This window comes from Saccopteryx leptura, chromosome 3 (genome assembly GCF_036850995.1).
Source record: "Saccopteryx leptura isolate mSacLep1 chromosome 3, mSacLep1_pri_phased_curated, whole genome shotgun sequence".
NCBI classification, from domain to species: Eukaryota; Metazoa; Chordata; class Mammalia; order Chiroptera; family Emballonuridae; genus Saccopteryx; species Saccopteryx leptura.
The window spans coordinates 93,264,931-93,292,639 of record NC_089505.1 but is presented as its reverse complement, the minus strand read 5'-3'; the positions used below and the strand labels follow the sequence as shown (position 1 = coordinate 93,292,639).

The 27,709-nt window shown below is 50.5% G+C and overlaps 1 protein-coding gene and 1 long non-coding RNA gene across 2 annotated transcripts in view; one reads left to right on the top strand and one right to left on the bottom strand.

Moving 5' to 3' along the window:
- Positions 1-27,709, bottom strand: part of KAZN (kazrin, periplakin interacting protein) — a 763,503-nt gene that overhangs the window by 361,016 nt on the left and 374,778 nt on the right. The gene's annotated exons all lie outside the window — the stretch shown is intronic.
- LOC136399668 (uncharacterized) lies at positions 10,644-14,207 on the top strand. The gene is made up of 3 exons (XR_010750187.1): positions 10,644-10,750; positions 13,167-13,301; positions 14,076-14,207. It is a non-coding gene; the product is annotated as an uncharacterized lncRNA (long non-coding RNA).

The following is a 27,709-nucleotide window of genomic DNA, read 5'->3' as shown; positions in this document are numbered from 1 at the left end:
GGGGATGGTACCTTACACAGCTGTTCTCTTTCTAAGAAAAACCCGGATGACTCCTCAAGTCAGCAGTAATCTCCCTGAGGACACGTCTCTACTTCTTGGTAACCCGTAACAGGCTGGCGGCGCCCAGGAAAAGTCGGTCAGGTGGTGATTAATTCTCACTACACCAAACGATTTCAAAACAGACAAAGGCACAAAGAAGAGTTTCCGCTAAGAGACGTTTCAATGTGGGAGACCAGGTACTAACGGCCTCCGTCCTATCACTTGAAGACCAAGAGGGCTGGATGAGGGCAAGGCTTCTCAACCTCTGCACTGGGCACGTTTGGGGCCGGGAGGTCTTTGTTACAGGGGATGACCTGTAACAACGTCAGGTGCTTGGCAGCATCCCCGACCTCGATGCGCTTGATGCTAATTGCCGACACTGCCGACTGTCCTCCAGGGGATACGCTGCCGCTGGATGAGAACCCCTGGATCACAGGCAGGAAGGGGCGAGAGGAAGAGTGAAATCAGCCTCAGTGTTTAAGCCAGGGGTCGGGAACCTATGGCTTGCGAGCCAGATGTGGCTCTTTTGATGGCTGCATCTGGCTCGCAGACAAATCTTTAATAAAAAAAATAATGTTAAAATATAGAAAACATCTTCATGTATTACAATCCGTTCATTTCCTACTGCTCATTGGCTCCAGGTGGGTGGCTGGAGCCAATCATAGCTGTCCTCCGGACAACACCAAATTTTTATTGGATAATGTGTAGGTCGCTGTATGGCTCTCACGGAATTACATTTTAAAATATGTGGCATTCATGGCTCTCTCAGCCAAAAAGGTTCCCGACCCCTGGTTTAAGCCAAGGTCCTGCTCTTCTCAGGGTGGCCCTGGTCAAGGCTGGAGCAAGTCAGGGCGAGGGCTGGCGTGGTCACCCACACAGCACAGCCCCTCCACGGGCTCCCTGCCCCAGGATCCCTTCGGGCTGTCCGAGCTTTGTCAGGTCTCTGCCGAGGCCATGCCCGCCCGATCCTCCTCCTCCCCTTGCCCTTCAGTCCCGCTGCTCCCTAACCCATTTCCTGAAGCGCTAACTCCATGCCCACATCTGCTTCCCACACATGAGAGTCAGTCACACGTAGGGCCTGGCGGATCAAAGCTCGGAACCTCATCTGCCCATTCTCAGTGTCCGCTCAAAATCCCCGGAGAATGGAGAACCACCGAGTGGGTCTGAGCAGACTAAAGACGCTAACCAAATCTGTCCTCCAGAGAAGGGAGCGAGCGCTTCCCGAGTGGGGGCAGGGCTGGGCCGTGGCTACACCCAGACGGGGCTCCTTGCCTTCAGCGGGGGTTCCCGCCCTTACTGTAATTATCTCTACACTGTTCCCAAGCAACAGGAAAAGCTTCTTGGTAACAATGGGTTAAAAGATAGTTGCAAGTAACATAAATCTTTGAACTGCCCTCTCCCCTGAGCAAGTCCATGATCAATGATCTCTGTCTGAGAGGGTCTCTGGGCTCTTGGCGTGCCTTCTATTCCGGGCACTGCCCAGAGAGGAGAGAACACCAGACCGTCTCCTCTTAAACACGTAACCGATTACAGACACAAACTGAAGTCAAGAGGCGTGAGCCACAGCCGGCAGCGTGCCTTGAGCACACGCCCATTTTTTTTTTAAAACTTATTTTCAAAAGTAAAGAGCTCTAAGACGCACACCACAGAAGGGGAGATTGTGCACACGGTCGGGAATTCCTGTGACAGACACCCACCTTGCCCAGGCGGGCTCCGGTAAGCAGCTGCTGACTGATTTTGAAAGCAGCGTCAGCATCCTGAGAGGAAGGAAGGGGGCAACACCTCCTGCTTCGCACAGAGGGATGAGGGGGGAGGGAGGAGAAGCAGGAAGCGGAGATTGCTCTTTATCTAGGTGAGCTGGGGAGGGCGGGGAGGAGGGAACGGTCCAGGCTCTCCGGGCCCAGGCCCTCGGCTGGTGCACAGGAAGGTTCTGAGCTGAGCTGAGGACACCTTCGGAGATCACTTTGTGACTTTAGACCTTCGCTTCCTCATCGGAGCTAGGGGGCCCCAAATCCTTCTCCTGCCCCTTCGCATGGGTCCCTGTGAGGTCCCGTGAGGACACGCGGGTGAGGGCACGCCGCAGGGTGAGAACGCCACGTGAGATGAAGGAAGAAATCCCGTGTCCGCACAAGGGCCTGGCCCTCCAGACTCTTGGCGGGGGGGGGGGGGGGGACTTCTTGGTTCAGTTGAGGGTGGCCTCTGCTCTAGGGCGTGGACGTCTTGCGTGGCTCGAGGTCAGCCACGCCGCAGCGGCCCCTCGTCACCAGCACTGCCCACAGCCACCGGCTCCCGTGTCCCCACACCGCTGGTTCAGGAAAGGGAGCCACGTGGCGCCGCAGGGGCCTGGAGACTTGAGGAGGTCCCTCTGATGCACAGCTTGGATTTCCAGAGCCGCTCCGCATCTCTCAAGAGAAATGAAGGGGTGAGAACCTGCCTCTCTTCCCTTAAAAATGCTCAGTATAGGAGCCAGGGCTGCAAACAGTAAAGGTGCATAGTGGGGGGGTCCATCCGCGGGGGACAGAGGACGAGCGTCGAGCCCCCGTGGACTGGCCCAGGGACGAGTGCGGAACTTCTGAAGCAGGATGCTGGTCCCTGCTCAACCAGGGGGAATGGGATGCGGTCGGAAGTTTTCATTCAAGATCCTGGCTCTTGCTAGAGAGAAAATGACATTTGAAGTTCCGAGTTTCTTAGAGGTTTTGATTCCCTGCCCCTGCCACCACACACACCACCATTTTCTTTCTTGTCGACTGAAGAATTTATTTAAAGGTGCAGAAGATTCTCCTTGGAGCCACGAAAGCACAGCATTGTTAAAGCAACATCAGAATGGGTGGTTTCTCCCCTTGATCCTCTCTCCCTATCTGAGCATCTGTTTACATCAGAGTTCATTTCCATCCTGGGGCTGAAAGGATTTTGCTTTTGCAAAAGCAGGAAGAAGAAGATGGGTTTGAAGGTGTGAAGTGGAGGGAGGCAGGCTTCTGCTCTGGGTTGGTTGGCTCCACGGAGCAGTTTGATCACTGAGAGTTGTATCTCGAGGGGTCTCTGATCTGAAAATGAAATCTATTCTCATCCCTTTTCTTTATCGAAGGACTCATCTACACAGAACAGTTATCTGGTCAACGTGAGGACGCTGTGCTTTGAGGATTTCAGCAGGATCCCTCCCACAGAGGAGATGCGCCGTGGCTCCCACTGGGGTGCCCCTTCCCGAGTTCTCTGCTCGAAGATTAATTCCATCTGCCTGGGGTTCAAGTCGGATTGGTTCAGCCAGCCCAACGAGGAAAGCAGGATGTAGTCAGTGAGCCCGTGTCGTGGATTATTAGTTCAGTCCCTCAGACGCATTACTCAGACGTACCTGGTTAAGAGGACAGCACGATCCTCTGATGTTCTTGCTAAAACAACCATTTCTTCAACTTCCACGGGCTCAGGCGGTTGGAGGCAAACTGGTCCTTGGCTGAGAGGGTGCCCGAACTATGTTCATCTTCTAGCCAACCCCAGGGCCAGGTGTTCAAGGAAAGCTGCAGACCAAGCGCTCTGAGGACACCGATGGCCATTTCCGGCTCCTGAGAAAGCGATGGCTCCGATCGCCTGTTCCTCATCTGTCTCGGGGGTCTCGGGGCGGGCAGTGCAGTTAAGAGCTATAGTGGCTTGAATCGCGTCATCCCAAAACGCACATCTGCCCAGAATATCGGAATGTGAGCCTTATTTGGAGAGAGAGAGGGTCTTTGTAGAAGTAATCAGGTAAGAATCTAGCGATGAAATCTTCTTAACATTCAGGGTGTGCCCTAAATCCAGTGGCCGGTGTCCTTGCGAGAAGAGCAGAGGACCCAGAGAGACGCGGGGAGAGGAAGAACAACAGAGGCGTGTTTGCTGGACACAGAGCTCGGAGTGCTGCCCACCATAGACCCAGAAACTCCTGGAGCCACCAGGAGCGGCAGAGGCAGAGAGGGACCCTCCCCTCGAGTTTTCAGAGGGAGCCTGGCCCTGCTGACACCCCGGTTTTGTACTTCCAGCCCCCAGAACCATGGCAGAATGAATGTCTGTTGTTCTACGCCACCTCGCTGCACACATTGGTGCGGCAGCGCTAGGAAGCTAACTAACACTGTCTCTTCCTTACGTGCCTCTCCCCCAACAGTGCATCTCCCGGTTTCTCTCTCCCCAAACGCCTTTCTTTCTGGAGCCTCCAAATTGTCAAAGGAAGATGCAACCTTTGGACCCCAATGGCAGAGAGTGAGGAGCTGACTTTTACCCAAATGAGGTAGCTCTGTGCTTTCACAGACCCTGAGAATACAAAGAGCTGTCTGTGACGGTAACAGCCGAGGAGAAGTCAATGCTTGACAATGCAACAGTCCCATGCCCAACACTCTGTGGGCCTTTTCTGGTCGAAATCTTGGGGGGCAAGGACGAGAGTCACTTCTGCTTCCCTACTGGGACACCATGCAGCGGAGGACAAGTTCCTTGAGCGAGAAGAACTGGCTTTTTGATTCCCGGCCCTCGGTGCCTGTGCCCTAAGCTGCCATCCAGCCTCCCTACCCCAACCTCAACCCTGACTAGCACCCAGGGGTGGACTCTTGCGACACCAGACTTCTCTACAGCAAATATAAATGTACAGCACTTAAATAATTGATTTTGTTAGGAAATCAAACCATTGCATAACTTATTCATCAATCACTCTCCCAGCGGAGTCAATAAATGCCAACTTCTTGATGCCAAACTCTTCCGTGGGATGACACGGTTGCACAGCAAACAGTAACAACACATTTCCAAAGCTTTTTTAATTTAATCTTATTTATTAACAAAGGCAGCTGCTGGACATTTCTGGAGATTGCTAGAAGGCAACAAAGAGAGAGGTTGGCTCAGTCCGCTCAGATCTCCTGTTCCCTGGAAAATCCTGTTGCTCTTTTCACAGGAGATGTCTGGGGTGATGCAGGCTGGGGTTGTCTCAGCCTCTGGTCACAGTGTCTGTGTGACCAGGACCACCTTGGTGGGGGCAGGGCAGAACAGGGACTCACGGGCAGTTCCAGAGGCCTTGCTAAGGATAGAGGGCTAGTCTAAGGATAGACCAGCTAAGATAGAGGTGCTAAGGATACAGAGCTCCTGGGCACAGAAATTGTTTTTGCTGGTGGTTTGCAATCATTTCATATCAGAATCAGAAAGCTTATAATACAAATGCAGATTCTTGGGCCCCACCACCAGCAGAGACCTGAAATGAAGTCAGGAATCCACCTTTTATTTGTCATAGTGGTCTGATGCATAAATAGGAGTAAGAGTCGCTAATTGTTTTCATAAAACAGAAGACTGGTCAAATTGATGTTGAGACAGTTGCCCCTGGCAACCAGCATTCTACTCTCTGTCTCTATGAATTTTACTACTCTAAGTACCTCTTATAAGTGGAATTCCACAGGATTTGTCTTCTTTCTTTCTTTTTTTTATAACTGGCTTATTTCACTTAGCATAAGGTTCTCAAGGTTCATCCATGTTGTAGCATCTGTCAGAATTCCCTTCCTTTTGAGGGCTGCATACTATTCCATTGCGTGCACGTACCACTTTATGTTTCTCCATTCATCCATTAATGGGCACTTGGGCTACTTCCACCTTTTGGCTGTGGTGAATGATGCTGGTGTGAGCGGCGGTGTACAAGTCATCTCGAGACCATGCTTTCAATTATTTGGGGTATAGACCAAACAGTGGGGGGCTGCTGAGTCATATGGTAGTTCTGTTGCTATTACTATTTTCTTTGAGGAACCACCATAGTGTTTTCCACAGTGGTCGTCCCATTTTACCATTCCTCTCTACATTGCATAACGGTTCCAATTTCTCCACATTCTCTCCAACCCCCATTAATTTTTTTTTAAATAATAGCCACCCTGATGCCCTGATGTGTGCAACTCATTTTCTCTTAACAAAAGGATATAAAATATGTTGGTATCTTTTTAACTTGACAGCCAACTCTACGTGTGTGTGTGTGTGTGTGTGTGTGTGTGTGTGTGTGTTGTGTGCACATGCATGTGTGTGTGTATGAAAAACAGCCCGGAACACTGGCTCTGCAGAGGGCTGGTTAAAAAGGGGAGGGGACAGGGTGGTGAGCAAGAGAGAAAGAATGTGCTTCTGTGTCATGTGGGCCTGAGTTCAGCTCCCAACTCTGCCGCACCTTGTCTAGCTGGCCTGGGAGCCAAGTTCCCTTCCTCTCTCAGACTCAGTTTCATCAGTTGCCAATAGGAATAAGAAGTCCTACTGTGTAACTGCAATACAGTTATGAGTGAAAAGCACCCACCTTAGTACCTGGCACCTAGCAGGTGCTCAGTAAATATACAGTATTGTGTTTAGGAAAATGGAATGGTGGAAAGAGGGCGAGGCCCAGAGCGGGCTCTGCTCTTGGGATAGACAGACAGGCAGGAGGCACAATGCCCCACAGAGGGGAGCGTCTCACCTGCGAGCCGCTGACTGCACCTGACCGGCAAGCGTTTAAGCAGAGATCACAGCTTCCTGGCTATTTGGTTGCGGGATGGGGGTGGGGATTACTATTAAATCAGTTTACTAATAGAGCTGAATCTCCTGCACTGACGTGCCCAACCGCCTGATCTGTAGCTCACTTACGGCCGTGGACAGCAGGGCTCCACCACGGGCTGGCCTGGTCTGAATCCCGGCTCTGTCGCTCATCAGCTGGGTGACTTCAGCGAGGCTACAGCTCCTGGGTTTTTGCACTTGAAAAGGGGGGGGGGGTGAGTGCATGGCTATAATAGTATCTGCTTTAGATACTAAGTATCTAAGAAGCAATGAAAAAATCTCACAGGAACTGTTCAGCAAGCACACACTGCCCAGTATAGGGGGAGCAGCGAGTAGATTCCTCTTATCGTTAAAGCTCCTAACATCTCCGGATGGCGGGGGGCGGGAGCTGCACCCTCACAGGGAGACTGAGCCTCTGTGTTCAGAGCCCGGGCGGGTGGACAGAGGGCAGTGGCTCAGTGGGCGGCTGTCTTTCCCCCCTTCCCAGCCCCATGCAAGCAGGCTAATCGCATTATCAAGATTATCTCCCGGTAGTAGCAGAGCTGCTGCCCTGGGACTCGGGTTTAATTCCGTTTTAATAACAGGTTCTTAAACACATTTGAAAACAAAATTATGATGCCCTTTCTTCCCTTTAGTTGGGGAGAAAAGAACCCCAACCCTTCCTAATGGACAGTCATGTGTTGGATCTTGTGTTGTCTATCGCTTGGGTGTTTGGATCTTTTTTTTTTTTTTTTTTTAAAGAATGCCTACTGTTTTGGAGATGGTTGGGGGCTAGGATGGAGGGTTTTTTTCTATTTTGAAATGATTTCTCTGACAACAAAGGAAGCAGCCCGTCTTTCCAGAAGCTAGGACCTGCCTTGTTTGAAAATTGCCGTGTTGTAGGGCCAATAGGGATCATGGCTTCTAAAGCAGCAAACCCGCTGTAAGATGATATAAAAATTCAGGGAGGCTTGGAATGCTTCGTCTACCTGCTATTTACAGAAAAACATAAAATTTTATTTTCCCCAGGCAAGACCAAGGAAATTTTAGAAATTTCCACTTATAAAAGACACATCTAGTGCTGCCTGAGCAAGAATGGAGAAGGGACTCATTGGGCTTACCGGTGAGCAGACAGGCTGGGTAACTGATGACCATTATTCCCTTCCCTTTCAATACTCTCCCCCATTATTACATCCGCCCCACTCCCCCCAAAAACCATAGTGACCTAGATTTCATCAAGGCTAAATGGCATCTCTTCTGTTTGATGACCTATAAAACCAGATCTAATTCCACCATTAGCAATATATTCCTTTGGCTAGATTCTTAGCCTTTTTTTTTTCTTGGCAGCCTCCTCTAAAACATAAATATTGTCAAAGCAGGTAAAAGTAGAAGCTCTGGCCAGTCTCTAAACATCCCTTGTGAATTAGGATAACTCCAGTCTCACCTGGAGTGTCCTGATACAGCAGGCAGAGGACACACCTGGGAGAGACAGTACTGTGTGGTTGCTGGAGGGGGCCACGGGGTGGGGCGGGGGCTACGGGGGCACTGAGAACTCGCTAGTGGGCAGTGGTCTAAGTGACTTACTTTGTGAGCAGAGATTCTAAATGTAGTTCAATGGTTCAAGAGATGGCTTAGGGGGCCAGAGCCCCTGATTGATATGCAAACCACCATTATATATGTTCCCCCCCCCCCCAAGTCTACAGTTCTTATAAGATTCTCAAAGGTCAAATAACATCAGCCGGCACTTGCTGAGAGCTCTCTAGGCATCCAGGACCTGGGCACAGCACTCTATACACTGCTTCACCTAATCCTCCCCTTCCACGGCCAGCTAAGTTATCCTGTTTTCCCCCTTTACACAGATAGAGGAACTGAGGCTTGGAGGTAGTTAAATGGTAAAGAATAATGAGGATGGCCTGACCAGGCGGTGGCGCAGTGGATAGTGCATCAGACTGCGATGCAGAGGACCTGGGTTCGAGACCTCGAGGTCGCCAGCTTGAGTGCGGGCTCATCTGGTTTGAGGAAAAAAGCCCACCAGCTTGAACCCAGAGTCGCTGGCTCCAACAAGGGGTTACTCGGTCTACTGAAGGCCCGCGGTCAAGACACATATGAGAAAGCAATCAATGAACAACTAAGGTGTTGCAACACGCAATGAAAAACTAATGATTGATGCTTCTCATCTCTCTCCGTTCCTGTCTGTCCCTCTCTCTGACTCACTCTCTGTCTCTGTAATAAATAAATAAATAAATAAAAATAAAAAAAAAAGAATAATGAGGATGAAAATGTCAGCTCACAATTGTTGTGCAAACTACATACCAGGCACTATTTATGAGTTATCTCAGGTCCTCACAGACAGGACGCTTATGGCAGCACAGAGAAGCTGAGGACCACCCATAGGCACAGAGCTGAGAACACAGCGCCTGATACCTGTTCTGAGGACAGGTGCACCTGGGATCAGGAGAGACCTGACTCTTGCGTCAAGGAGCCCGAGACTCAGCTTGAAAGCCCCTAATTGTCACATAACAACCTGGCAAACCCCAACCTTCAGGCATGTTCAGGTTGGGAAGATGCTTCCTAAATGCCAGGACTTCAGTCTTGGCTGGTTGGCTCAGTGGTAGAGTGTCAGGCTGGCATGTGGAAGTTCCGGGTTTGAATCTCGGCCAGGGCACACAGGAGAGGTGCCCATCTGCTTCTCCACCCCTCCCCCTCTCCTTCCTCTCTGTCTCTCTCTTCCCCTCCTGCAGCCAAGACTCCATGGGAGCAAAGTTGGCCCGGGCGCTGAGGATGGCTCCATGGCCTCTGCCTCAGGCGCTAGAATGGCTCTGGTTGCTTTCAGCCCCAGATGGACAGAGCATCGCCCCCTGGTGGGCATGCCGGGTGTATCCTGGTCAAGCGCTTGCAGGAGTCTCTCTGCTTTCCAGCTTCTCACTTCAGAAAAATACAAAAAAATAAATAAATAAAAAATGTCAGGTCGTCAGTGCAGTGCCAGTGACAACTACCACACAGAGTGAGACAGCCCTTAAGTGCTCCCAAAAATGTAGCCCCTGCCCCAGAATCCACATTACCTGGGGACTGTGAGAAACACAAATTATTGTCCCCAACCCAGACCTATTGAATCAGGAGCTGGGGGTGGGGCCCAGCCATCTGCATGTTAACAAGCCCCCAAGGAAGCTGGTACTTATCCAAGATGAGACTAAGGCCACCAGCTTTGAGGCGGAGGGCCAGTCCCCGCCCAGAACTGGTTCTGCTCCTCACTGTCGGGGTCACGATGACAGCAGCGGGCGCTCGGAGCCTCAGCTTTCCTCGCCTGGGAAATGGTGAAAAGGGCAGTTCTGCATTGTTTTGAGGGTGAAATGAGACACACGGATTAAATATCTGGTCTGTGAGTATGAAACGTGGGTGGTCATGGTTCGTATGACAATTTTGGTATCTTCTGAGCTCTGCCTGCCACCCTCCTCCTCTGAACGGGGCTCACCAACTGGCCAGTCCCTAGGACTGAGGGCTTCCAAGCCTGGACTTTCAGGGCTCCAACTGGGGAAGCCCCAGGCAAACTGGGATAAGTTGGTCGCTCTGCTCTAAGACCTCAGCCCCCCCCCAAACCTGAAGCACCCCCCCCCCATGATTGCGTCCCACCCCCAAGCCTTTTCTAGCAGGTAGGCACCCAGGGCTAACCTATGTAGAACCAAACACAAATGCAGGAGGCTTTCCCTTTCTGAAAAACTGCTCCGTGTCAGAGCCACCAAATTGTCACAGTTTCCCCATCAACAGAGAAGCAAACTGTTCTAATCTCCGTTGGTTCCAGCAGCTAAGCCTGCTTATAATGAAGCATTATCCCCACACTCGCCGGAGAAGGCGGTGCACACGGCCAGTGATTTAAACCACCTCTGTTAAGCTCAAACAAACACAAACCTATAAAGAGGGATTTCACTAATTCACTCTAATGACTGGGAGACCCATCCAAATACCCCGCATTATCAAGGGGAGAGGAAAATAATTAAAACACCAAGAAGCTGGGAGGCATGTAAACGGACTTACACAGCAAGTTACAGTTTAACTCAATGTCGCGAGTACCTGGCTGTGGTCTGTGGGTGGATCGGTCAGCCCCAGGTAGGGAACCCAGAACGTGCCGGGTGGGCATCCCTGAAGCCCCTGCCCCACCCCCCTGTGCTCTGCTCTCTCTGCTGTGGGAGGAACCAGGTGCAGGAGGGGAGTTGGGATCTTTGCTAGAGTCCAGGTGAGTGGTTCTCAAAGTGTGGCCCTGGGGGCGGCAGCAGCAACAGCCCCCCAATAAACTGTGAAGTATGTATATATTTTCTGGGACCCCCCTCCAGACCAGACCAGGTGGGTCAAAAACTGTGGTGGGGGGAGGAGGAGGGGTGCGCAGTCCCTTTTAACTGGCCCTCCACGTGGCTCTCAGGCGCAACTTTGAGAACCGCCTGCTTGGGTCGGGGAAGGGCTTACACTTGCTCAGCAGAGCTGACAGCTGCTGCTTTCATTACTGATTGCATCGAAGACCCAGGGGAGAGGGTGGCCTTCTCCTCCCTGTGGTCACCCGGGCAGCACTGCAGTCCCTGGATAGAAGGCCTATTCTTCCAGCCCCTTTCCAATAGGTGGACGGGCCAGATTGTGTGCAGGTGTGAGCATTCCCGGTCTTTCAAAATGCTTCTGTAAACATTAACCTTGAAAGGCCAAACCCCACAGGTCTCAGAAGCAGCACAGAGCCACAAAATGACCTCTGTCCAGGGTGCTTGTCCCGGGGAAGCCAGGAGGATGTAAAAATGCTCTCTCTCTGGGTTCTCCACCTGGTGCCGACCCTTCCATCAAGAGATCAGAGCTAAGAACTCACGACGTTGAGTTAAACTGTAACTTGCTAGGCAAATACTTTGCTGGCAAGGTCTGGAAACACTTTGGTTGGCACCACTGGGGGTGAGGAGGATGCTACTGCAATCTGTGGGTAGAGGCCAGGGATGCCTCTGAACAGCCTATGATGGACAGACAGCCCCAACGACAAAGAATGAGCCAGCTCCAAATGTGAAGCGTGTTAAGGTTGACACTGGGAATATCAAAACACCTGATTTAGGCAACCACTCGTGACCGACATTTACTGAGCACCTGCTGTCTCCCAGGTAGCATACCAGGTGTCATCCGCCCTTCCTCATTTGCTGCTGAGAACCAGAGTCGAAACTCTAGGGGATGCAGCCCACAGATGCATTGTTCAGCCTGAGCAGTGCTTCTGGTTCTTGTTTTGTTTCAAAACAAATATTGAATTAGTTGTTAATATTTAAGCCACAGGAGACTTCATATAAAGTCTGGACTTCTCATTTTTTTCTTGAAAAGTCAGAAGGGTCTGGCCATGCTGGGCTTGCATTCTTAGATGGAGACCATTGACTGGACCTGCTGCCCGTTTCAGCTGCTCTGAGGTCTGCCCTCGTCCCCAACACTCCTCGGGGAGCTGTGTCAGCTGCCACTTGTCACTGCTCTTGTCACCCCGCCTAGTACCTGCAAGTGAATGCACTTGTCACCTCTGCCTCGGAGGCTTCACCCGCTCCAGGTTCCAGCTTCACCCCCACAGCATGTCCCAAACCTCCATCTGCGACCCTTTTGTCATCCAACCTCTCCCCGCTTCCAGATCCTCTTGGCCCTCTCTGGAAAAGAATATTGTAGACTCACGTGGGGACTCGTTTCTGAAACACACTGTCCAAGGGAGAAATGGTGTGAAACACCCACGACCTCACCAGTAGCATCAGCACATCTCCTGAGTTACCGGTCCATTTCCCCTGCAATCCTGTACATTCTGTGGGGCCGGGGACCCAGTTATTGATGTACGAGTCAGAATTTCTCAACCTTGACATCTTCTATTTGTGGATGGTTAGCAACATCCTTGAGTTCTACTCACTAGAGCCAGCAGCATCCCTCACTTCAGTGGTGACAACCAAAAATGTCTCCAGACATTGCCCCAGGAGGGCAGAACTGCCTCCACTTGAAAACCACTAAGCTGGTCCATGGCTTGGTGCACAGACAGCAATGAAATGTTCTATGGATGGAAGAATGGATGGAAGGATGGATAGAAAAATGGATGGATAGAAGAATGGATGGATGGATGGATGGATGGATGGATGAAAGGAAGGAAGGAAGGAAAGAAGGAAGAGAGGGAGGGAGGGAGGGAGGGAGGGAGGGAAAGTCGGAGGGAGGGAGGGAAGAAGGAAGGAAGGATGGATGAGTGGGCAGATAGCTGACCCAACAAACATATGACACCAACATTAAGGAACACGGGAGGAAGAAGGCAGGAGAATCCCAGCCGCAGCCAACCGAGAAATAATGAAGAATGAAGCTAACGCGGTGATTCCGAAATGGCAATTTTAAATGAGAGCAAATTGGGGTAAAATCCCACGTAAGTTTTCAAGAGTGCGGCTAGTTACTTAAAGTGAAGAACACTTGTCACGGGCTTGTAACAGGATCGCGATTTCATGGCTGGGGTGCGTCCCTGCACACACAACGAGGCGGCTTCCTAAACAGAATCTGTCCGCGGCTTCTGAGCTCGTTTTATATATTTTTGATCTCCGTGCCTGATGTCAGCCCTGGTTTGTGGCCGGGTGGTCTGCCCTGTGCAGCCCTCACTTCAGGCTCCAAGTGCCCTCCCTGCTCCACAGGAATGGAAGCAGCCAAAGGCACCTGCAGAATGCTGATGGTTTTCCTCTGGGCGGGGGCTCTTCCCCGGAGAAAGCGTCTCACGGGATCACCAGCGTCATTCAAACCACCCTCTCTTACAGGAAGGAGCTGGAAAGGTGAGTAGGGGCTTCTAGGTTCATGCACATTGGCCATTTAATGAGGGACGACTATGACACATGAACCCAAGCCCTGGCGTCCTGAGCTACACTGATCCGTCTTTTTTACCTAGTGCTGGAATTCAGATGGTTCATGTAGACCAGGGGTCCCCAAACTACAGCCCGCGGGCCACATGCTGCCCCCTGAGGCCATTTATCCGGCCCCTGCCGCACTTCTGGAAGGGGCACCTCTTTCATTGGTGGTCAGTGAGAGGAGCATAGTTCCCATTGAAATACTGGTCAGTTTGTTGATTTAAATTTACTTGTTCTTTATTTTAAATATTGTATTTGTTCCCGTTTTTTTTTTTTTTTTTTTTTTTTTACTTTAAAATAAGATATGTGCAGTGTGCATAGGGATTTGTTCATAGTTTTTTTTATAGTCCGGCCCTCCAACGGTCTGAGGGACAGAGAACTGGCCCCCTGTGTAAAAAGTTTGGGGACCCCTGATGTAGACCCTGCAATTATCCTCCGGTCAAAATTCTGAAAAATAAATCTAATCAAGTTAGTGTTCTTTTCAATGATGCTTAAGGCTCATCAAGACTGAGTTAATGGTTTTATACCAGGGGATTCCTGCCTGGTGGGGGCGAGAAGGGGGATCAAGTCCGTCCCTCAGGATTTACACACACACACACACACACACACACACACACACACACCCGTCAGTGTGGTAGCGAAGTTATGAGGGGGCAGGCTGATTTCTCACTTATTATCCCTCTGGTCTCGGTTCACCAACAGGGAAGACAGATATCGACGTGGAAGAGAGCCTCCCCAGTCATTACCAGCAAACGGACAGGAAGCTCACGTGCGCGGAGACATCTCCTCCCGCCCCCCAGCCCTCCCAAAATAAAGGGAGGCTGGACTTCCAGTCACTGGAGCAAGTCTAAATATTTCTTCTAATTACCACAGCTAGTGAAAACAACATTCCATTTTCAACAATAGCTCCTTTCTCAAGGCTCACAGAGCCAGGCCTGGCAGGTTGAAAATGAGATGAGGGACTATGGTGAAGGGCTTCAGCACTAATTGTGATCTGCCTAATTCGGTCGTTTTAAAGAACAAACGAGTCTACCTCCGTGGTGCTCTGGATTGTAAACGTGTTGAGTGAGGGGTAGGGACGTCCTCTGAGTTCCAGACGCACGCAGTTTTAGGCAAACCGCCCAATCTGCAGCACGGCGGAACCAGCTAGCAAGCTCTCCTGCTCCATGCGCATGGGTAGCATCGGGGGCCGGGGGCTTGATTTGTCCTCTCTTTGATTCCCTAAACCACGTGCTTCTAATCTGGTTGCCCCCAGGATTTTAAAAGGCAACCTCTCAAAACCAGTTTTAAAGCCGATACTCATTCGACTTCTTTGGGCTCCAAGTGTTTATAGACAGACATCCTCAGTCACTGTAATCATCAAAATGTGAACCCATCAGGTTTGGGGACATAATGAAAGCTATCAACCACTTCCCCCAAGGTGAGGGACTCCAGAGAACACTGCCTGGATTAAAATCCAGCTCTACTCGTTACTTGCCCTGTGACCTTGGGCAAGTTGCTTAACTTCTCTGTGCTTGAGAGGCCCCATCTGTAGAGTGTGAAAAACAATAGCACCTTCCTCTGCTTTTAAGTGTAAATAAAGAATTTAGGACTGGGATTGGCATAAAGAAAGTGCCCTACTGGTGGTCTGAAGGGATAGGCTTTCTGGAAGAATGTGAGTCTGAGAGCTCCTTACCCATCAGGCTTTGGGAAGAGGGCAAAATTTTGCTGGGCTTAAGAACTCAGGGCCCAGCCACCATCAGAGCAATAAAGCGGAGCATGGGCCGAGGTAACCAATCTCCACCTTGGCATGCTCAGATCCGATGGCAAACAAGACGGGGCATACTCCATTGTTCCAAGTGGTTTGGGAAACAATTCTGGAAAATCGGAATGTGTCAACAGAACTGATGAGTTCATTCAAATTCCTCTGCTGCCAATATGAAAGAATTGGGTGCATCCAAGCGCTTATTTTTAACATGAAGATACAAACTGAGTTGTCTAAGACAGGGCAGAATGGCCTCATGTCCCAAAGACTTAGCTTTAGCCGTCTGCAAGTCACCCAGGGTACACAGGCCAGTTGCTGAAAGCATGCGACCTACAGCATGCACCTTATATAAATATTAGCAAGCTCTATCATTCCTGCTGTTACAGTAGCAACTCCCATTCTTTTACTCCAGTTAAATATTCACAGAAGGGAAAACCCTCTCCATCAAGGCTCTGTCCCTGTATTTAATGAGGGACTCTGAAATCCTCCCCTCTGAAGCATCCCAGTCCCAATCCCTACTCCTCAGAACTCCACGGGGAGAGAGGTCAGGCCCAACCTCTCTGCAGCTCCCGTCCAGGATGCGTGCCGCGGGTGGGGGTGGGGGTGGGGGGAGGCTCTTCTTTAGACTGGCTAAGATCAGGTGCCTTGCAGTTGGGCACGATGATTAAGCCTGTGGATATCTATCAAAGAAGCCATACTCACTAAACGTTGCTGTTGAACTTCTCTTTTTCTGTTTCTCACTTAGCAAGATATCCTTTTAAAAATGTTTTCCACGATAAATTAGTAATAGCACATTCCAGCATGGAAAACTTAAAAAATACAGGAGAATTGATGGAAAAGAAAAGACCTTCATTCTCATGCCCAGAGCTAACCACTATCAGTATTTGACTGTCTTTCCTTCCAGCCCTTTTTCTATGTATGATGTCTTTCCTCCAGTTTTACTAAGGTATAACTGACAGTAACATTGTACTAGTTTAAAATGTACAACGTAGCGATTTGATGTATGTGCATTTGGTGAAACAATTACCACGATAAGTCTACATAACATCTACCACCTCATATAGTAACACATTTCTTTTTCTTGTGATGAGAGCTTTTAAGATCTATGATCTTAGCAACTTTCAAACATCTAATATATTACTAACTATAGTCCCCATGCTGTACCTTATGTTCCCAGGATTTATTTACCTTACAACCGGAAGTTTGTCTCATTTGACTTCCTTCACACATTCCCTCACTCCTGCCGCCTGCCTCTGGCAACCACCAGTCTGGTCTCTGTTTCTATGGTATTTCTTTGGTATTTTTGATTCCACATATAAGTGAGGTCATATGGTATCTGTCTTCCTCTCCGACTTATTTCACTTAGCAAAATGCCCTCAAGGTCCATCTGTGTGGTCACACGTGGCAAAACGTCATTCTTTTTGATGGCTGAGTAATATTTCATATATAGATGGAATACACCCCCCCCCCCAAACACATTTTCTTTATCCATTCGTCCCTTGATGGGCACTTAAGGTGTTTCCGCATATTTGTAATTGTGAACAATGCTGCAATGAACACTGGGGGCTGTTGGAGGGTGCGGATAGCTCTTTGAGATAGTGACTTCATTTCCTCCAGCTATATACCCAGAAGTGGGATTGCTGGGTCACACGGTTGTTCTATTGTCACTTTGTTTGAGGAACCTCCACACTGCTTTCCGTAATGGCTGCCCCGATTCACAATCCCAATTTCTTGGTCGTGATTTTTACATAAACGTGATCATTCCGTCCATGTGACTTCACACTCTGCTTTCTTCCCTTGGGCTTCCTGGCTCGTGCACGTGTTCGTGCTGCCGCAATGAGGGTTACACGGAATGGTTCCCATGGAAAAGCTCCCCCTTAGCTCTCAGTTCAGTGAAGGAGAGGGGGCTCGTGCTCGTCTCAGCTGGAGAGCCGGGGCAGCAGGAGACACTGAAAAGGCCTCCTGGGAAGGAAGGACCCAGGAGGACTGGGAGGAGACAGGAAACTGATGGAGGTTGATGGGGGGAGGGGGGGAGTAGGGACAACTCTGAACTTCCTGCTCAGCCTCCTTCTCCAGCTTCCTGCAGAGTTGACCTTCAGAGGGTTGGCATGGGGGGGGGGCATTACAATTCAGGAGCCCCAGGACATACCTAGCCTGCATACATGGCTTTTTTTTTTTCCATCTGAAATTATTATGAGATTTACAGATCAGAAGAGGCCAAATAAAGATTCAGATTTGCTGCTTCTACCAAAAACACACACGACTGGACAACCCTGGGCCGCATTTCCACGGGGCAACAATCCCATGGAAGTGAGGAGGCACCCTGACCTTCAGCCAGGCCGGGACCCATTAACCAGGCCACCGAACTCTGCGTTTGGCCCGTTCCATCCTTTATTTCCCAGCGCAGAGTCGGCCAGCGCTGGCGTTTGCGATTCCATGTCCTGAAGTAACTGCTGGTCCTCTGCTCTTCTCCTGAGTTTAAGACACTGCAGTGAACTCCATCGCCGGTCTCCTAAGTTAAAGTGCTTCTCTAGCTCCTACTCCTGGGCGGCCTTTGGAATCAGTAAATCCCTCTTGAAAGAAAGACTTGCCGGGCTCCACGACGTCCACCCTGGGCCGGGGAGGATGCGAGACAGGAAACGCAGAAAAGCTGGTCTAGCCTGGCGGGAAGGCGTGCGGGTTTGGATTTCTTCTCGTCGCTTTTACGTAATTTGGCAATTGGCTGCAGGCTGTTGTGGCCATTAATTTTTTTCATGCAACAGGAAGAACTGTGCCCCAGGGTATGATTATTAAAATATGTTCCTCTTCTATAGTTAAACAGTGGAATGGCTTCTCTGAGCTTTTAAAACGAGCCGAGAGGAAATACCGATGGCTTAAGATGTCACTGAAATGTAGGCTTCACGTTGCACCACTAGGAAGCAGTACCGGCTTGGGACTCAAGTCTTCTTTTTCCAGGTAATGGCTATGGGGACAAAATGGGGGTGACAAGGGTATATAGACAGAGGATATGGAGAAAGTGAGACCTTTGGGACAGCTGCCCCAGACTCCAAAGAGCAGAAGGTCAGCAGTCTCATGTGCCCTGGGGGGAGAGGGGGGACTGTCCTCAGATGTATCCATCTTACACCTTGCAAATGTAAAGGTAGAAGCTAGAGGATGTAAATGTCCTACAATGCAGAGGCCAGCCTCCAAACAAAGCATTATCTGGCCCCAATGTCAGTCAGTAGCTCTGGGGTTGGAGAAACCCTGCCCTGGCCCAACACAGGGAACATGCTGGAACACAAGGCAGAGGCGGTCAGGTCAGAGTGCTACTGTCCCCTCCCCCACCGCCCCAGCTCCGCACCTCCTTCCTATCAGGATAAAGCACTCTTTACAATAACACTGACTTCTGACAGGTGCACAATTCTATGAATTTTAATACACGTATAGAGTCTCGTTAACCAGCACCACAGTCAGGACACTGAACACTTCTATCACCCCAAAACCTCCCTCTACTGTCCCTCACTGTCACACCCTCGCCCACCCCTACCCCTTGGCAACTGTGCATCTCCCCTCCCTCACTCCAGTTCTGTCTTCTGGACAGCGTCAGGGAAGTGAAATCACACAGTATGTCACCTTTGGGGACTGTGTCTTTCACTCGGCATAATGCTTTGAGATTCATCTACGGTGTTTCATTGCATCGATAACTCCTCACTGTTCATTACTGAGCAGTTTCCCACTGAGTGGATGTACCACCATCAGCTTATCCGTTCTTCTGTTGATGAACATTTGAATCGTTTCCAGTCTGGGGCTATTAGGAATAGACCTGCCATAAGCATTTAGGTGCACGTTTTGTATGAAGGTCAGTCTTTATTTCTCAAAGATAAAATCCAGGAGTGAGAAGGTCGAGTTATCTGGTGGACATACGTTTAATTTTATAAAAAACCACCAAACCATATATTGTACGAGGGCTGTGATGTGTTACATTCTCATAAAGATCCAGTTGCCTGGCAACTTTGTCAGCATTTGGTATTGTCCACACTTGAATTTTAGCCATTCTAATAGGTGTGTTGTGGTTGCTCACTGCGGTTTTAATTTGCATTTCCCCAATAAGCAATGATGTTGGATGCCTTTTCACAGGCTTGTTTACCATATGTCCAACATTTTTGGCAAAGTGTCAGTTCAAGTCTTTTGCCCACCTAAACAACCGGATTGTTCTCTGCCTGCTGAGCTATGAGAATTCATTATATATTCCGGATACGAGTGTTCTGTCAGGTCTATGACGTGCGAATATTTTCTCCACTCCTTTGCTTTCGTTGTTCCGTTCTCTTACCAGTGTCTGGCACAGAGGAAAAGTTCACAATTCTGACAGTCTAATTTAATTTTATCTCTTGTGGAAGGTGCTTGTGGTATCGCGTCCAAGTGTAACAGAACTTTTGCGGGGCCCACGGCCACATCTTGTAGCCCCAGGTGGCCGTGTGACCGGGTGCTGGTGAGCAGAACGTGAACAGGGTGTTGCGGTAGCTGTCAGTTGTGTGCTCCCTCTGCTCCCTCTTCTAGCCTCTTCTGTCTAGCTCCTTGGAGTGGGGTTGTGACAGCTACAGCAAGACCTTGGCCCTCAAGGTTACAGCCATATTGTAGGGACAGCACAGGGCGGAGCTGACAGTCGCTGCACAATTGAGGACTTCGTAGAGCTGAGCCCGCGGGCCCATCCTGGACTGTCCACTTCTGGGTCTCATGAGAGAGAATAATAAGTGTTTTTTTTTCGTTTTGTTTTGTTTTTTAACACTGACGAATGTTATTTTGGACCTTCTGTCACCCTCAGCAAATCCAGATGGATCTGATGTAAACAGATACAGGGGTCTCTCATGAAACGCACCCAGGTGTCCTGTGGGCTTCTGGGGGCTACACTGGCTATTGAGGTGCCTGCTCGCCCAGTGGATCCCCTCATCTTCATATGAACAATATAAGTGTTCCTCCCGATTTTGGTATTCCCACTGTAGGGTATCACTGGGATAAAATCATATGGTTTGTGGTGGATGGATTCTATATCTTAGGTCCGTGACGCAGGCCTGGTCAGTCAGATTCATGGTGACATCACTTCACTGACGGAGAAATAACCCAGGACTTTTGCTGAAACCATTGGGAATGAGACCCTGTGGTTCACTGGAGGAACATGAGCTCACAGTCACCCATTCCCATTCTGCTATTAAGAAGGGAGCCCACCTGAGGAGACAGGCTGTCCAGAGAAAGGCAGAGCCAAGCGATGGAGGGAAATGTGCTAGCCGCAGCTCAAAGACTCAGGGCAGAGACCTGGGGCCTCAGTGAGCCCTTCTGAACAAAGAGGCATCACCCCTGAGACCTGAGGCAAGAATAGGAACTAATATGATGAAGATATGGAGAGTGAGGATAAACAGTTATCCAGGCAGAGCAAGAGGCATGTGCAAAGGCCCAGGGGCAGCCTGACTGTTAGGTCAGGCACAGGTTGCTAACTTTCAGTTTGGACTGAGCTTCAAATGAAAGGGTGGAATCCTACTACATTGTGTCTCTTAGGGTCTTTGCCAAGGAATCTGGAAAGCACCCGATAGACACTTCTAGCAAACATTAAGACAAGAAGTTATTAATTACCTAGGGAGGTGACCCTGTAAACCAGGGGTCTCAAACTCAACTCAGCATGTGGGCCGCAGAGCAAGATCACAGCCGTTCTGGCGGGCCGCACTAGGTCTACAAAAGGCAACTGTTACGCAACACTTTTCTCACTGCAGTTGAAAACAAAAAAAAAATCAGTACAACAAGCACAATCGTACATGCAGTTTACTCAGTGTCACAAAACGACCAGAAACTGTAGTTCGCATCACAACTGCTGTTAACTAAGCTAATATCTAGCTAGGATGCTAGAGAAATGAAAAATACAAGTAGGCCCCTAGGCTTACTTAATTTTATCCAAAATATTTTGAACTTCGTGGATTAGTCTGCGGGCCACACAAAATTGTTCGGCAGGCCGCATGCGGCCCGCGGGCCGCGAGTTTGAGACCCCTGCTGTAAACCCTGCATAGAAGCCAAGGAGAGCAAAGCTTTCCCATGCCTGTCCCCTGCTCATGGGCACAATTAAAAACTGCCCCGGTACCACAGATTGCTCTGGACCTCTGACCCTGCATGTGTGGCCACTGGGAAAGGCGTGGGCACTTAGAGGCCTTGAATGGAATGATGAAAACCCCAACTCGTTGCCTCCCTCATGAGCACAGAGCTGAGCCTTACTCTGCCTACGACTCAATCAGCAACATCAGAGCCCAGCCCAGCAGGTCCTAGGCAGCTGAAACCTGGCAAACAAAAATTAGGCAACTCGTTAGACCATAATTTTATTACACTGCTTTTAATATAGTGAATAATTTTGAGTGTTATTATCTAAAATATAAAGGGAGGGGTTTCAAACTTAGCTGAGCAGCAGATTGAGTTTCAAAAAATATCGCTGTTTCGGGCCCAACAAACCGAGAGCATGCATCGCTCGAACAACCTCTGCGGCTTTCCAGAGTCCAAGCTGTGCCCGTCCCTCCCTCCACCTCCACCTCCACCTGGGATGCTTAGCAACCGGGCACCTCAGAGAGAAGACCCCAGGTGATCGTTGCCCGTCACCTTCTCTCTTCCCTCGTCAGGATAGGGAAGTGGGGAGCCGGAAATTACAAATTCTGGGAGCCAGAAAGAGTCGAGGCTGATCAATGGAGATGGGCACCCTACAGACAGCAACAGGCAGCCACTGGGGATGAGAGCACTACCTCCTTGCCCGGGGTGGCTAAAATAATCAGAGGAGATGGGCCTGAATGGCCGGTAGCCACGTGGACTGGCCACACCGGTTCCCATACAGCCCCACCCTCCGTGTTGCATATAAAACTGAAAGAAGAGAAACAAGCTGGGTTGTAAAAACAACACAAAACAAAAACAACAACAAAAAAAACCCTCTGAAATTTACAAACAGCTGAGAGAGCAGAGATCAGGGGATGGGAGGGAGAGAGCTGCCCAGCCTCTCCTCACCTGGGCCGTCTAAGCCCAGGTCACCTCCCTAACGGTGTCTGCTCCACAAGGCATTCACGCCATCCCAAACAGGCCTACAGCCATGGTCCCCACTGTCCCCTATGAGGACAATTTCCAGACGGGGAGCTCTGGGGGCACATCGGCCACTAAAAGTGTTGATGCTCAGTATTAAATTTTAATGTTTCAGAAAACCATTAAGCTGGTCTGCATTATGCATCACATTTGTAAGCTGGTCATTTCATTCCCAGCAGGGAAAGAGGCTGGAGGAACCTCAGGGGGGTGTTTCCTAGCTACCTCGCCCTCCTCCAGGTTTCAGGGAGAGGCACAGACAGGAGGCTTCCTCCTCTCGCTCTGTTCCCCCCAAGCTGGGGTCCCTGGGGAATCAGAGCCCTGGCCGAGGGCACTGGGGGCATTGGGTCAGGTGGCACTTGCCCAGCCCTTGGGCAGAGGGACCACACGAAAGATGGCCGGACGAAAGACCATAGAGATGTGTTTCAGGAACGGAAGGAACTTCAGGAGGGCACATCCCTGGGTGATGCTGGAGACACAGACGAAGGAGGGTACCAGGAGGGCCACTGGGCCCACTGTGGGGCCTTAAGCTGAGAAGTAACAAGTGTGGGCTTGTCAGTCAGAAGACTGGCTGCCGGCAGAGTGGGGTGCGGCATGGCTTGCGGAATACACAAGGCAGGAGGCAGGGAGAACAGCGGGAGGCTGCTGCCGTTTATGCAGGTGACAGGCGATGGTGTCCTAGACTGGGTTGGTGGTAGTGCTGGTGGTGGTAGTGGTGGTGGTGGTGGTAGGGAAGGCTGGAGGATAAGGAACGAGAAGGAAGGAAAAGGAGAAGGATGGAGAAGGAAGGAGAGGATAGAGAAGGAAGGAGAAGGAAGGAGAAGGATGGAGAAGGAAGGAGAAGGATGGAGAAGGAGGGAGAAGGATGGAGAAGGAAGGAGAGGATGGAGAAGGAAGGAGAAGGATGGAGAAGGATGGAGAAGGAAGGAGAGGATGGAGAAGGAAGGAGAAGGATGGAGAAGGATGGAGAAGGAAGGAGAAGGAAGGAGAAGGATGGAGAAGGAAGGAGGAGGATGGAGAAGGAAGGAGAAGGATGGAGAAGGAAGGAGAAGGATGGAGAAGGATGGAGAAGGAAGGAGAAGCATGGAGAAGGAAGGAGAAGGATGGAGAAGGAAGGAGGAGGATGGAGAAGGAAGGAGAAGGATGGAGAAGGAAGGAGGAGGATGGAGAAGGAAGGAGAGGATGGAGAAGGAAGGAGAAGGATGGAGAAGGAAGGAGAAGGATGGAGAAGGAAGGAGAAGGAGAAGGAAGGAGAAGGAGAAGGATGGAGAAGGAAGGAGAAGGATGGAGAAGGAAGGAGAAGGATGGAGAAGGAAGGAGAAGGATGGAGAAGGAAGGAGAAGGATGGAGAAGGAAGGAGAAGGATGGAGAAGGAAGGAGAAGGAAGGAGAAGGAGAAGGAAGGAGAAGGATGGAGAAGGAAGGAGAAGGAGAAGGATGGAGAAGGAAGGAGAAGGATGGAGAAGGAAGGAGAAGGATGGAGAAGGAAGGAGAAGGATGGAGAAGGAAGGAGAAGGAGAAGGAAGGAGAAGGAGAAGGATGGAGAAGGAAGGAGAAGGATGGAGAAGGAAGGAGAAGGATGGAGAAGGATGGAGAAGGAAGGAGAAGGATGGAGAAGGAAGGAGAAGGATGGAGAAGGAAGGAGAAGGAAGGAGAAGGATGGAGAAGGAAGGAGAAGGATGGAGAAGGAAGGAGAAGGATGGAGAAGGAAGGAGAAGGATGGAGAAGGAAGGAGAAGGATGGAGAAGGAAGGAGAAGGAAGGAGAAGGAGAAGGAAGGAGAAGGATGGAGAAGGAAGGAGAAGGAGAAGGATGGAGAAGGAAGGAGAAGGATGGAGAAGGAAGGAGAAGGATGGAGAAGGAAGGAGAAGGATGGAGAAGGAAGGAGAAGGAGAAGGAAGGAGGAGGATGGAGAAGGAAGGAGAGGATGGAGAAGGAAGGAGAAGGATGGAGAAGGAAGGAGAAGCATGGAGAAGGAAGGAGAAGCATGGAGAAGGAAGGAGAAGGAAGGAGAAGGAAGGAGAGGACGGAGAAGGAGAAGGAAGGAGAAGGAAGGAGAAGGATGGAGAAGGATGAAGAAGGAAGGAGAAGGGAAAGGAAGGAGAAGTGTGGAGAAGGAAGGAGAGGATGGAGAAGGAAGGAGAGGATAGAGAAGGAAGGAGAAGGAAGGAGAAGGAAGGAGAAGGAAGGAGAAGGAAGGAGAAGGATGGAGGGCACAAGTCCCATTCAAAAGATGCGCTGGACCTCAGCCCTGGGGAGAGGACCCGACTCCCTGCCCCCGCATGTTCCGCCAACACATGCAATGGCTTTCTATGGCACACAGGGTCTTATGCTTACAGGACAACCAGGTCTTAACACAACCCTGCTTATTTACACACACACACACACATAGTGGGTGGAACAGCGGCCCTCCAGACTGCATGTCTACCAGGAACTTCAGATGTGACCCTATTTGGAATAGGACCTCTGCAGATGTGATTAGTGAAGACGAGGTCATCCTGGAGTAGGGTGGGCCCTGAATCCAACGACAGGAGTCCTCATGAGCAGATGAATGATCATACAGAGATACAGACACACGGAGAAGGCCGTGTGAAGACACAGGCAGAGACTGGAGCGATGAGTCTACAAGCCCAGGGACGCCAAGGATGCTGGGAACACCAGAGCTGGGAGAGGGGTAGGGAGCAGTCTCCCTCCGAGCTACAGAAGGAACCAACCCTGCCGACACCTTGATCTTGGACTTCCAGCCTTCCAAACAGTAAGTTTCTGTTGTTTTAAGCCACCCAGTTTGTAGCACTTTGTTACAACAGCCCTTACAAACTAACATAATACGTACACATATCTATGTACGTATACATATACACCTGCATACAACACACACACATTCATACATGATGCTGGTTCTGAACCTGCTCCCCCATGCACAATCACCTGAGGATCTTTAGGAAAGATACCTGTGCCCTGCCCCCCCCCCCCGGAACAATTAAACCCAGAATCTTCAGAAGGCGGAGACCAAGAGTACTTGTTTATAAAAGCTCCTGATGACTCTGCGAACAGCCAGCCTTGAGAACCAATGTTGTAAGAGACAGTTGGGGATGGCAGTGACCAAAATGCACAGGCTCTGGGATCCAGCTATCTGCCTCTCCCCCACTGTCCACTTTGTGACCTTGGCAAGTCCTCTGTTCCTCATTGTGGAATAGGGACACCAACCCTACCTGCCCCTCTGGGACTGTCAGGGCACAGAAATGAGATGATGCAAGCGGAGATGTCAGCCCAGTACCCGGCTGCAGCAGGTGCGCAGTCAGCGGGAAAGCCCGTATGACTACGTCCCTACAAATGCAATCATGTCGCCAGTGACCCTGCCCGTCCCCATTTCTGTCTCCTTATACTTCCTGGTGAGCTCTGCCCCCGGTGGCTCTGGTCCTGTTGTCACTGAGCACCCAGGGTGCAGGGTGCCGGGCAAGTCCCGGCCCAGGGAGAGCATGCAGCCGGCTAGCCAAGGGACGAGGAAGGCAAGTCAGGAGAGCGCTGGACTTCCCAGGCGGACACAGCCTGCGCGACGCGTCTGCTCAGACAACGACGTCCGGCCTCTCCGGAGCTCTCCTTTGAAATTCGAACTCCCAAGGTTTTGTTTTCCTGTAGAATGTCTGAACTTCAGGTCGGATTTCCTCTTAAAAACACACGAGCCTGCGTGTGCATGTGGAGGGCGTTCTCTCCTCTTTATATTTCCCCTGGATTTACCCCTGTTTCCTGAGGAGGGTTGCCTCTCACTAATTAGCGCCAATCAGGAAATGAAGGTCTTTAGATTCTCCTTGCTCAGGATGAGGAGTAGGCGTGGGCTCAGGCTTGCTGGGAAAGGCATGGCTTTGTGCAGCCTGGGGTGAGCGTGTCTCTTCCGGGTGGTGGAGGGAACAGCCTCTGACACCGGACCACCCAGCTCCTGGACCTGAGATCAACAACTGTGAACAGTGCCTGCTCTTGCCTCTATTTTCTCGTTTGTAAGGTGCTGGAAATGATGGCTTGTACCTCATGGGGCTAATGGTGGACTGAGTGATTTCATATAGGGGCTGTGTTCAAATAGTGTTGGTGCAGCCCTGGCTGCTTGGCTCAGTGGTACAGTGTTAGCCCGGCATGTGGATGTCTCGGGTTCGATTCCCAGTCAGGGCACACAGGAGAAGCGCCCATCTGCTTCTCTACCCTTCTCCTTCTCCCTTCTCACTTCTCTCTCTCCCCCCTCCTACAGCCAGAGCTTGATTGGAGCGAGCTGGCCCTGGGTGCTAAGGATGGCTCCATGGCCTCCACCTCAGGCACTAAGAAGAACTTGGCTGCTGAACAACAGACCAATGTCCCAGAGGGGCAGAGCATCGCCCCCTAGTGGGCTTGCCAGGTGGATCCCGGTTGGGGTATATGTAGGAATCTGTCTTTGCCTCCCCTCCTCTCACTGAATAAAAAAAAAAAAAAAAAAATAGTGCTGGAGCCCAGTGAGGGCTCAATGTCAGCTGCTGTTGTTTCTGTCACGAGTCTCAGAGTTCTTAGGGACAGAGGCAAGCCAACAAACACAAGTAGAACCCAATCTAAGTGGCTCAAGGCATCACTGTGGCATGGGGACAACTCTACCATCCAAGTTATTCCCCACCAGTACTAGACATGGTGACCACTGGGTTGGATTGTAAAGGTTACCCTTAGGAGGTTTAGAGCAGAGTGGTAACTCCCACCTAGCCCCACTCGCTCACTTGACAGATGAGAAACCTGAAGCCCAGAGAGGTAGGCTGACTTGCCCCGAACCACCCCATCTCTAGAAAGCATTAGGGATGGGACCAGAATCCCGGTGTTCCAGGCTCCCAGTAACAGTCTTCCTTGGGGTTGGAATAGTTTTGGTGAGGTTGTTTTTGAAGGGTGGGGAGTGGGCTTTGTTTTTCCTCCTTCCTTTCCTTGATGATCATGAGTGTTTCCACACGCCAACAGACCTGAGTGGAAGCAGACACCACTGAAGGAATAGAACCAAATCAAGGTTTTGAGAACTGATATGTCACCAGAGGTGTCATCTAATTCAAGGTTTCTCCACCCTGGAATTACTGACATTTGGATGGGGGGCCGTCCTATGCATCGTGGACTATTCAGCAGCACCACTGGCCCTCTCCTGCTTGATGCTGGCAGCACCTCCCCCTAGTGGTGACATCCAAAAATGTCTCCAGACATGACCAAGCTGCCCACGTTGAGAACCACTGATCCGAACATTTCACAACCGCTGCAACACATACACAGTTCTACCTGCAGCAGGCAGACGCCGCCAGTGCCAGTGGAGCTGCCTTTCCAACAATCCCCTTAGAGAACCTGGCCAAGGGACAGCCTCGTTCAGGGAGGACTAAAAGATATCCCAGGATAAACGACGGTAGTAAGAACAAGAAAGAGAAGCAATAACACCAGCGGAGAGAAACCCTAACTTAGTTCTCATTAGGCGCCCACCACTGGCCAGGCACTGGTCAGGTATCTTACACCATGCCCTCAGGGCTGGGTGGGGGA